Source organism: Bos javanicus, chromosome 14 (genome assembly GCF_032452875.1).
Source record: "Bos javanicus breed banteng chromosome 14, ARS-OSU_banteng_1.0, whole genome shotgun sequence".
NCBI classification, from domain to species: domain Eukaryota; kingdom Metazoa; phylum Chordata; class Mammalia; order Artiodactyla; family Bovidae; genus Bos; species Bos javanicus.
The window spans coordinates 3,584,039-3,596,001 of record NC_083881.1 but is presented as its reverse complement, the minus strand read 5'-3'; positions in this window follow the sequence as shown (position 1 = coordinate 3,596,001).

The following is an 11,963-nucleotide window of genomic DNA, read 5'->3' as shown; positions in this document are numbered from 1 at the left end:
TCAGAAAGCTTTACTCACTGTGTGTATGCTGACGTCATATCACTGGCAACTCCAGCCCTCAGGTGCAAACTGTCCCTGTTGTTTTTCCCTCTTTGACACATTTTTAAATCCCCTCCGTTGGCTGTTCTCTTCCTCCACAAGCTTCCATGGTCTTCATTCCCACCCAGAGTCACGACCTTTATCAACATGGATTTATGAGAAGCTCAGTCTCCTCTTCGGGACGAAGAGAACAGAGGCTGCCTGGAGAGCAAGTCACACAGCGGCCTGTGGGCAGAGATGGGCGAGAGCCGTGTCTTCTGAGGGGCTTGGGCCTGAAACTTTCTGTCTGCCCTAAAGACGCCATATAGTGCAAACATATGTTTCCATTTTCTTCTAAGTCTCCACTAAAACTGCAGAGAATGTTTCATCTCTGCATCCAGAAGCACAGGAAGAAAATAGTAGTGGACAGCGACGCACTTCAGTAAGAGGAAGGCAGATGGGGTGACCATACTTAGCTCAGCCTCTGAGAAACCCAAGTTCTAACCGGGCAGTGGGAAAGCCAACAGACACAGCTGGATGTACCAAGTCCTCAGAAGGCTCAGGAATCAACGAACCAGGTACCTGCAGAGGTGGACGGTGAAACGGGAGCCTAGAATATGAAGGCAATTTAGAAGCATCCTTAGAAACCCCTTTCGCCTCACCCCACTTCAGGGCTTCTCCTCCCCTACCCTGGCAGAAGACTGGAAATTTAGTCACTGAAATGAGTAAAACAGAGCATCTCTAACCTAGAAGATCCTTGGATGCTGAGGGACAGAAGTATTAATGTAGAAAACCAGGGCATTAAACAGCCACATGCACATCGAACAACGAAACATTCCAATTCCTTTTCTTTCTCAGCTCCTAACCACTGGCAGCCTAACCTCAGTCCTTCAGACAGGAGTTGGAAAGAGTGCTCTTTTGCAATCTTCTGCCCACCATCAGGGGCTCTTCCCCAAAATACCTTGCTAGATCGCCCTGCATTGAGGTTCACAGTCAGCAAGTCCCACCCTGTGCTCAGAGACACCATCCACTTCATTGTTCCCCACTCTTAAACGTAACAGCCAACCACAGTACCAGAAATATGAGGGGAAAGTCTGTAACATAAAAAGCAGCCAAAATAAGCAGGAAGGAGAAACACCACTGAAATGAGACAAAGCAGGAAGAAAAGTGGAGGAAAAACACTTATATCCTCAGAGACACTGCATCCAGGATGTGAAACAGGAAGTCATACTTTATTGATTTAAATCTGCAAGCACTTATTGAGTGCCTGCTGTTTGATAAGTACCGTGAGGACACAGCAATGACAATGTTATAGATTCTGCTCTCAGAGTTGGGATACATATGTAGGTGTCCAGTTCTTTGGTTACTGTCTTCTAACAAGTTGTCACAAGTGCTGTGAATGAGAACACCTGCCTGTCAATGCAAGAGATGCAGAAGACACGAGTTTGATCCCTGGCCAGGAAGATCCCCTGGAGGAGGGCGTGGCAACCCACTCCAGTATTCTTGCCTGGAGAATCCCATGGACAGCGAAGCTTGGTAGCCACAAAGAGTTGGACACAACTGAGAGAGCATGAAAGAAGTCTAGGGCATCGTGAGACAGTACAGGAGAAAACTAGAGTTTACATTGAGAGGACCTAGGGGGTATGGCCAAGGAAGCCACCTCTGAGACCCAAACGATGAGTAGGAATTGGCCAGGCCCCAAGAGGGGGGACCCTCCATGCAGACCTAAGAGCAGGGCCCAGGCCCTGAGTTGGGAGAACACAGGTAACTTAAGGATACCAGGAAAAAAAAGATTGTAGCTGGAGGGCAGGGAGCGAGGAGGAGTGTATTGGAGGCTGGGCAGGACTTGCAGGGTCATATAGTCTGTGGCAAATAATTCAGACAATGGCCTTTCTCTGCCCAGAACCTATTCATGGCCTCCCAGTGGCTTAGGACAACAGCAGCCTGCTGGTGGGGCCTTTTCATCAACCAGAGAAGGTGTTGAGAGGTTCCGCTTTGATTCAGAGCAGACAATGATCACTGGCTGCCTTCTGAGATTTGACATATCAGCGAGGGGTGGGATCAGAGCTGGACAAATGCCTCAAAGTCACCCTCAGGGCATGGACCCTGAGGAGGGCTCTCCCCACCTGACAGCATTCTGGTTGCCTGGTCTCCCTAGAGGCATTGGGATGGTGACATGCACACAGCAAGCCCTGAAAGCACTTACTGCTTTGCTTCACTGGTCTGGTTCAGTGCCGTCTGCCCACCTCCCGAGGGTGCCTGGCACAGAGTGAGTGCTCAGTGGGTTGTTTTCTAAGCCAGTGAGGGTGAGCACCAGACTGATCATCCATGGGGCGAGGGAACAGTGTGTAAACAAAGGTGACGTAGCCCCATCCCTTGCCTGGCATCACGGACCCAACACATACCTCTGCTCATCCTTAAAGCCCTGTCAGGGCTTTAAGAAGAGGTGGCTTGTAAGTCGACAGTGTCCTTACAGCAATTAAGTGTGCCTAGGGAAATACAGACCCTCCAGAGAGATTACAGAGGAGGAGCGCTTACCTCATTGTCTTTTAATTATTATTAAATACTAGGTCATTGTGCCGGGCCCTGGGGTACAATCTGCCAAGCAATTAGACCCAGCCATGCCTCAGAGAGAAAGGAGGCAGGAAGCCCAGGCTGTGGGCTCCCCCGGGGAGGCAGGACGGCAGGGCGGGCTCCTGCCCCTCTCCCTCTGGGCCTCGTCTCTGCAGGCTGAGACTCTTTCACCTCCCTGTGGAGCCAAGATCAGCCTCCGGGGTGTGCGTTTAGGCATCTCCCTGTTGCCAGAACCTTCGCTCCCTGTCCACTGATGCCAAATAGAAACAGGGAGACAGAGGTTGCCGGAAGTAGAAAAAAGTGGCTTTATTTTTGCCAGGCGAAAGGGAAACACAGCAGGCTAGTGCCTCAAGAACCGTGCCCCGCTTCTCAGGAGTCGGGAGAGGTTTCACATCCTCATGTAGGCCTTGCACTTTTTTTTTTCTTTTGAAAATTTCAAAACGGCCACAGCTGACATCAGGCAACTCAACAACCGGGTCTGGTGTCCCTGAAGTTACCAGCTCATGACCTTCTTTCTGAAATGCAGAATGTTACGAGAGAACGTAGGAGGAGAAGAATACCAGGTACAGAGTACAATCTATATGGAGTCAGAGTAACTAGCTTTGTGAAGGACAAGTCCAGCTACAAGTGTGTGTTTGGGAGTAACAGCTAAAGGGCAAACAAGACGGTTTAACTCTTCTGGCCTGTGTGGCTGGTTTGAGCCACAGGCTGTTCACTCATTTCTGTTTTTGTTGCAGCATCCCTGAGCAGCAAGGGCAGTGACAGTCGTGCACAGCAGAAGAGGGGTGACCGCACTCTAGGGGCGACCAGCTGTCCCCATCTACCTGGGGCTGGGGGACCCGAGAAGGGGGCACACAACGTTAAAGCCTGCAATGTCCCAGGCAAATCGTAATGACTGTGACACCCTGCTTCTCCCTTTCACATCCAGGGGGCCAGACTCCTTTGAGCCTATCAAAGGCTCATAAAGCATGTTGTCCTTTTGCAGAGGTTGGAGTGGCCCTGCACCCCCAGCTCCCTGCAGACTTTCCATCTCCCGCGGTGGGCAGCCACCTAGCAGTTCCCAGACCTAACCTTCTCTCAGGGCTCCAGCAGGAGATGATGGGGTGTGCCGAGGGTTTCCTCCAAGGGGGTGTAATGAAGAGACCTCCAGTAGAGATGAGGGCAGAGTCAAGGGGACAAGGAAGGGAGGGTGAGGAGCCAGAGGTCTGAGAACTATGGGAAACCTTTGCACTCTATGCACTCTGGGGCCAGCAAGGTCTGGGGGAAAGGACGTTTTGCCAAGGGGTTTTGCCAAGCCCAGAGAGGGACAGGCCACTACTGTTCCATGGCAAGGCAGGAAGGGGTCAAGGTCGGCATATACTCTAATATCTCCTCCCGCTTCTGTCTCCCAGCAGTGTCTCCTCTTGACGAACTCCAGCGAGAAGCCAGAGGGAACCTGGGTGATGAAGCTCACAGGTCAGCCTCCCGGGGCACCGAGCAGGGAGAGGGGTAGCAGGTAGAGAGCAGGTCTGGAGAGTGGCCAGCACATACATCCTTAGGGAAGTCATCCAAGACCCTAGCCCAGGAGCTTGAGTCAAAGAGCCCCAGGGCCAAACCAGGCACTTCCTCCAACAAGGCCAAGTACCCAGAGGCATAGACCTCAGTTCGACTCCTCACCTGACCCGTGGTCTGTGTCTTCAGTGACCACACAAGGACGATAACGTCCCCTGCACAGGCAGGCACTGAGGGCTCGGTGAGCGGAGAAGCAGGGAAGCAGGCAGGTAAGCCGCCTGTTTAAGGAATGAGCTGAGAAGGAGTGAACACGTAAAGGATATTTCTTTACTCTTATCAGATGGAATTGAATCCTCTCACAGCACTCTCATATGTAAAATGTCCAGCATAGCACCTGGTTTAAAATGTGCCTTTATTTGACTTCTGGATCCTATAAATCTTAGACTCGGGTTAAATAACCTCTTTGGCCCATGAAGATCAAAGTGATACCTTCCAGACAGGCTCGCGGCAAGGATGAAACATGTACTTAGCATGTGCCGGACTCACAGTGCGTTTCCACAACCGTTGACTACGGCTATCACTTGTCTTTATTGCTAGCATTAGGTTTGAATGAGATGCCACGTGTGAATCATGCAGTAAGCTCCCGTGAAAGCCCACTGGCCCCGGCCCCACTTTCAGAGGAGCCACCAGTCCTGGTCTTCTTATGTATCAAACAGTCCCCAGTTTCTCAACCAAGCACTCATTTACATGTTGCTGGAAAGATATCTTTGTAGATGTGATTACAGGCCACTACCGGTTGACTTCCAGTAAGAAAGATCATCCTAGAGAGTCTGGGTGAGTGTTGTGCAGTCCACTGAAAGGCCTTGAAAGCAGAGCTGAGGCCTCCCGGACAAAGGAAAAAAAAACTCTACCTGTGGACAGCGGCCTGAGCCTGTGCTGGAGAAGTCCTGTCTGTCCTTCCTAGAGGTCTGCCCTGTGGACCCCAGACTCAGCTGAGCCAGACCCCACAGTCATGTAAACCAACTCCAATAAGCCTCCTAAAACATTATCTCCTCCTGCTTCTGCTTCTCTGGTTGATCCCAGGCCGATTGCAGCATTGAGCCTTTGAGAGGTTAAGACACTTGCCTGGGGCTTGCTCAGTAAGAAGGACCCAAGATAAAGATTCCGGCCCATGTGACCCCAGGCTTTCAGCTTTGCCTTTAACTGGAAGGCCGGGTGGTCCGGGGTGGGCCCTGGCCTCCAGGGCTCAGAGATGAATGGGTCTTGATTAAACCCCATCTTTCCCTCTGTGTTCACACCGCAGCTCCCCATTGTGCCCAGACCGTCACCTGTGCTCCATGAAAGCAGCTGACGTTTGTCTCAAGGATGTAAGGAACGGCTGCTTGTTGGCAGGACAGGGTGGAAAGGAGCAGCTGTGCACTTGGGTGGGCAGCCCAGGCCCCTGTGCCCACTCAGCCCCTCCCTCCCCCACAATTGCTAATATTTTTCACAAGATGCCAGCCCCCCCACTTTTTAAAAACCATCTATTCCTGGTGCTGCACTGGGGCGTTGCCATGGCAACAGGGCAACGCGGGAGGCCTGGTAAGCGGGCTTGCTTCTCTGATGGTTCTGTGGGGACCTCAGGGTTCACAGAGTAGCTGTACAAGCCCGCACCATCTGCTCCGTGCAGTGAACGCACACCCTCCCCGCCTACCCCCACCTCACTGAGTTTACCGCATGGCAAACCCAGGGCCCAGGGTCTGAGGACCCCATCAGGGGGGCTGCATAAGAAGGGTCGGCTGAGAAATGCAGAAAACCAAGGTCCGGATTCTAGTGCTGAAGCTAGGAGCGGGGTGGGCTGTACAGCTCAGGAGTGGGAGGTTTGTATCTCCAGGGAGGAATAGGCCTTGTTACCCTCTGAAGGGGAACACGGGGCAGGTGGTGCTTCCGAAAGGAAGAGTGGAGGGACACACCCACATAAGCTGTGTCCTGTCTCTTAAGTCCAGAGCCATGCCGGGGCCAGCTGCCCTGAACCCTGGGAGGTCAGGGACGGCTGGACCTCAGGGGTGGACACAGGGCTGAGCCTCACCAGGCTGTGCTTTTGTGAAACAAAAAGGAAGGATAGGCTTGTCCTCCACATCCTCCTGGGGCCACTGGGCTGCATCACAGTTCAGCAGACGCGTCCCATGGACTGGGTCAGCACAGCTCCTGTCCTGCAGATGAGCACTGAGGTGACTGCTGGGAAACCCCAGGTCCTCTCCATTGCCCTCCCCATGCCCCTGTCCCTTCCTCCACTCCCAGTCTCAGCCTGCTTGCCTTTCTCCCAGCAGATAATGGGTTCTGGTTTTGCAGGAGACATGGCCACATAATCCTGGAGATGATCAATCACAACTCTCATGTCCTAATCATTCATATACTAAGCAATTGATCTCCTTCCCCGGACAACCGAAGTTAACTTTTCCAAGATCAGTGCCTTGGCAGGGATGCACACCCAGCTCTCAGGATGAGATGATCGCATGGTGACATTTTGCCAACTTAGGCTGAGTTGTCTGAGTGTAGCAGTCGCGACTCATTGGAAAAGACCCTGATGCTGTGAAAGATTGAGGGCAGGAGGAGAAGGGGGAGACAGAGGACAAGACGCTTGGAATGCATCACAACTCAATGGACATGAGTTCGAGCAAGCTGTAGGAGATAGTGAGGGACAGGGAAGCCTGGCGTGCTGCAGTCCGTGGGATTTCAGAGAGCCAGACACGACGGGGCGACTGAACGACAGCAACAAGCAGTCGGGCAGTGTATGTGGCCGGCAGGGTCTGCCAGAAGACAGATCGCACGCTCACCCTGGGTGGACCATTTTTAAGTCTGTATTGAATGTGTTACAGTATTGCTTCTGTTTTCTGTTTTGGTTTTTTTTGGCTGTGGGGCACTTGGGATCTTAGCTCCCCAACAAGGGATCGAACCCACACCCCCCGCACTGGAAAGCAAAGTCTTAACTGCTGGACCTCCAGGCAAGTCCTGAGAACGGTTTAATGAAGGGACTGTTTTCAAAACCTTAAGAGTACAAGGAAGCCATAAAGGACATGCAGTACCAGGAGCTGATAATGTCAGGCCACTGTTGCCCCCTGAGTCAGGGGAAGAGGGGTGATTCTGAACCTGGGAGCAGACGCTGTGTGGAGAAGGCCACCCAGGAGAGGATGGGAGCCTTGCCATAGGAAACACCCAGACCCCAGAGTCTCTACAAGGTGAGCAAAGGGAATAAACGCTGCCACCACCTCCACCCCCACCCTGCTGCTTCCAACCTCCTGACTTCCTGACAGAGCTCCCCATTGGCTGAATCTAAATGGAAGCCACACAGGTTCGTTTCCATGGACACAGACCAGCCTGGGTAAAGGTGGAGAGAGATTTGGAGGGGAGAACAGGAGCATTCCAGCAAGCACTTGACACGGGGCACTAGAGTCCAGTCTAAGTTCGCACTGGCTTGTTGAAATTGATGAGCTTATGTCATCGGCAGAAAGGGCAGGGGAAGATCAGGTATGGCTTGATTCAAGACCTGAATACTCTCAGGCTCTGTGTCTGAACGCCTCTTCATCCTCTCAGCCCGCCTGCTTCGACAGGCCCCAGCTGGTAGCAGACACTGCTTTTCCACCGAGTCCTGCTGGGCAAGAAAAGAGAAGGCTAGTACTGGCCGCTTTAGGGTCACGTGTTCATCCCTGGAGCGATCTCTGTGCTGGCCCAGGGGACGTGGTGCTGTCATTAGCCCAGCCTGGGTGGCAGACCACGCCTGTGGCTGGGAGCGGGAACCAGAGCAGGGAGCTCACCAGTGCTGAGTGCCCCTGTCCATTGCTGCAGTCCAGAACTTGAAGCAGCCCATGCCGGGTGACTCAGGGGACCCACTGGACCCACTGCGAGACAGACTCAATCTCATTGATCACCTGACCTGTATAAGCTCCTACTCTGACGGTGGAACCATGGTGATGTTTTGAGGTCTCTTGGAATTAGTGTCAGCTCAGAGCCAGTGTCTAGAAATCCCCCCCAAAACAAGTCTATTTCCCTTTCCGCACTGCAAAGTCGCCCTGGTAAATGGCCACAGGTCCCTTTGGCGAGGGCTGGGGGAAGATCAACAGTATATACTGTTGGCGATGGACTCGGCTACTTCCTCAAGGGCACCCAGCCTCCTCTTCCTTCGAAGGGTTCTGGGTCAGTAATTTGGCTCGAGTCTGGACTATTACTAGAAGAAATAGCACAAGAGGGTGGGCACCAGACGAATAAACACACTGGAAGCCACTTTTCATTGTAGACACACAGCCCACGGCAGACACACAGTCAAAGGGAATGTGTGTGGAATGCATACAGCGGAACTTCAAATAATAACTGCAGGCGCAGGGTCTCAGAGCAGCGCTGGCACACAGCTAGCATTTATTATGAGCATTGCATGTATTATCTCAGTAGGTACCCTGACTCATGGGGTGATGTCAATAATAATAATTCTTCAAAAGAGGCCTGCTTTACACATGGGGAACCTGCAGTGTAGCGAGGTTAAACAGCATTGCTCCCTAAGACTGTGGGCGCCGAGCTGGGAGGCTGACCCAGAGCTCCCCACTCCCCACACCCCCACTGTGTCCAACCCTGCAGGTGGGCCCAGTGAGAAAGTCTTACATCCTCGAGCTGTTTGGGTTTGGTTGAGGCTGAGCTGATCAGAGCTGCTAACACAGTGGACTCGAGCTTCTCAGGCAGTTTATAGCTGAGTCTATATAGACTGTCTAACTCCTCAGAGGGAGGGGACTTGGAAAGGACACCCAGGCTGTGTCACTGACCCTTGCCTAGAGCTCCCCACAGACATCTCATGTTCTCTCTTTGGATGAATGCTTCGAGCTCTCAGGAGGGCTTGGTGGGACTGGGATCACAGCCAGGCTGAGGTTTGTTCTCTGCTGCTGCCAGCGCTAGACACATTATGAAAAGCAAGATCTGGATTTTACCTACAGCCAGCGCTGCTGATCCCTCTTCTGCTGCTGACTGAAGGATATTGAGGAGCCTGGAAAGGAAGAGGCTTTCTCAACATACTCATTTGTAAAGGGTGTCGCTACCCCTGGTGTGGGCCCCTCTGCACGTAGGGGAGACAATGGACATGCCAAAAGTGGGAATGGGGCTGGAGTAGCTTGTGCTTAAGTCAGATAAGTAAGACCCTGATGTGGAACTGATTTCACTGCATGCAGCTGTCTCCAGGAATGTGCCGCAGGCTGGCCGCTAACTCAACTCATAGACAATCATGATTGTTACACAACCAGAATTGGGTCCACTTGCCCACAGGCAGTAAAGTCAATCTACTGACACTGGGCTGTGCTGGAGAAAAGTACAGCACTTAATCCAGGATGCCCAACAAGGAGAATGGACAGCTTGGGCTTAACTCCCCAGTGCCTTTCAAGGAAGGGGTTTCAAAAGCAGGGTGTGGGAGGAGTTGCAAGGTGCATGATAAGCTCATGGACAATTCTCAGATGGGTTGGCATCAGGGTGAAGTTTCAAGCATCACCAACTTTCTGGTTTCAACGTTCTAGGGTCTAGGTGGTGTGGTCAGCAGTTTTCACCTGCAGGGCCTCTGATTCCTAGAAAAACAACCTAGGAATGTATATCAGGCCTTTATCTTTCAGGGAACTGGGGGTTTGGTGACTCTGCCCCGTCAGGGATTTATAGTCTAAATCGTCACCTGGCAGCAGATGGACTTGGTTTCTACTTCTTCACATCTCTAACCTTCCAGCCAGGCTTTTGAGACTCATGGGAGGCCTGAGAGATTAAAACAAGGGCCTTTTATTTCCAAGAACAGGGACACAAGGGTTTGTATATGGTTTCAACAGTGAACTCAGCAGAGGAGCCTGGTTTCTTTATGAACCAAACACATGCCCAGGCACCACCCGCCCAAGAAACCAGTGTCCCAAGGCATGTGGCTCAGTCAGGAAATAGGTCATGGACAGTCCCAACCCTGACATCTCATTGGACATTGAAGGTATTTTTCTCGCTCAGAAACGGGGTCTTTTATTTCCAAGAACAGGGACACAAGGGTTTGTATACGAGTCTCGATGCCCCACCTCTTCACTTCAAGACCTGAATTCAGCAGCCACTACCTTGAAAGCTGTCAGCATGGTGTTCTGGAGGGGCTTACACCAACAATTCTGCAGCTGAGAAGGGATCAAGGCCACCGCTCATGATTCGTTGGCCAGAGCTAGTCACATGATTCCATCCACCCAGTGGACCAGGAGGTGCCAGCTATCTATGCCTGAAGAGTGGGGTGCTGGGAAGAACTGATATGCCAGTGTGTGCTGGGTGGGGTCATGATGCTTATAAAGAGGTGCCTTGGGGAGGGAGGCCTCCTTTACCCATTACGCTCCCGAGTCACTAGGTGAACAAAGCTCCGAGGTTCTTCATGTGGTAAAGGCTCAGAGGAGCTGTATGTAGTGAGTTGTCAGTCTCCAGGAAAGGGGCTTGACCTCAGTTACACCCTAGAAGGATTGCTGTAAGATTCCATGTGTTGTCAGGATTTGGAAAACTCTATATTCAGAAAGGGTGATTTGTTCTCTGTGTGAGTTATGTCTCGTTAAGCCTGAGTTTAAAATGCAAAGGCATTCTTTGGCTTCTATAATAAAAACAGGGGGTTAGGGGAGGAGAAGGGGATGACAGAGGATGAGATGGTTGGATGGCATCACTGACTCGATGGACATGAGTTTGAGTAAGCTCTGGGAGTTGGTGATGGACAGGGAAGCCTGGCGTGCTGCAATCCATGGGGTCACAGAGAGTCTGATATGAGATGAGCAACTGAACTAGGGGATTGGGGGAAGGGGGAGGGCCGACACAATAATCCAGGGGAGACACAATCATGTGGACCAGGGGGACTGGTAGAGGTGAGAAGGAGGGGTCAGAGTCCAGATAAAGGTTGAAGGTAGAACCCATAGGACTTTGGGTTGGATTTGGGGTAGAAAAGAAAGGAGTCAAAGATAATTCCAAAGTTCTTTGGCCTGAACAACCAGAAGGATGGTGCTGACTTAGATGAGATGCCCTTCAAGAGAAGCAGGAATCTGGGGAGATGAGTGGAGGGGGTGAGCAGGGGTTCATGTTGGGCCTGTGAAGTTGGAGATGCCTGATGGAAACCCAGGTGGACTGGGAGGGAGGGAGGGAGAGAAGAACAGGGGAGGGGTGGGAGGGAGAGCAGGAGGAAGCCACCCTTGACTGTTGTCCCCTCCGGGACCACCTGGGTCCCCAGCAGCCCAGCCAGGCTGACACAGGATGGAGGCCTATCACCGTACCCTGAGACTCGTGGAGCAGGGAGAGACCATCATCTCTAAAATGTCGACACACACAGTAGAACACTCTGCCAGGTACTGCCTGGTATCTTCTTGGGAACCTCCCAGAGGCAGGACAAGGAGACTGGACTGAGCAGTTTTCTCGGAGGCGGCATCACTGGGAACCATGGCCTGGGCTCCCTGGCCTCACCCGGGGGGTGGGGGTGGGGAGGCTGCTTCTGGCCCTTACGTGTGCCTGCTGTGTTGCTGTCTGAGCTGATGCTCGATGTTCGGGACGGTGGGGCGGAGGGCTGGTGCAGAGCTAGGAACAGAACCACGGCGGGAGGGTCAGGGGACGCTGGCCTGGGCCGGCCGGGCGGATCATCTTTCTGAACCCTGCCAAAGGTGGAAGTCCCTGAAGGAGGAGTAAAACAAAAGCTCTGACCTGTGAACTGATTTCTGGTCCTTGGCTCAGATGAGAGCACTGGCTGGTGATAATAGCACCAGGCTGGGACTTGTGGGAAGATAAAATGAGTCTGTATCTGAAGAAGAGCTTAGGGCAGGGGTCTGCAAACTGAGCCTCCAGCTCTCAAACACCAGGCCCACAGTCTCTATGTTGCCCACCAACTAAGAATG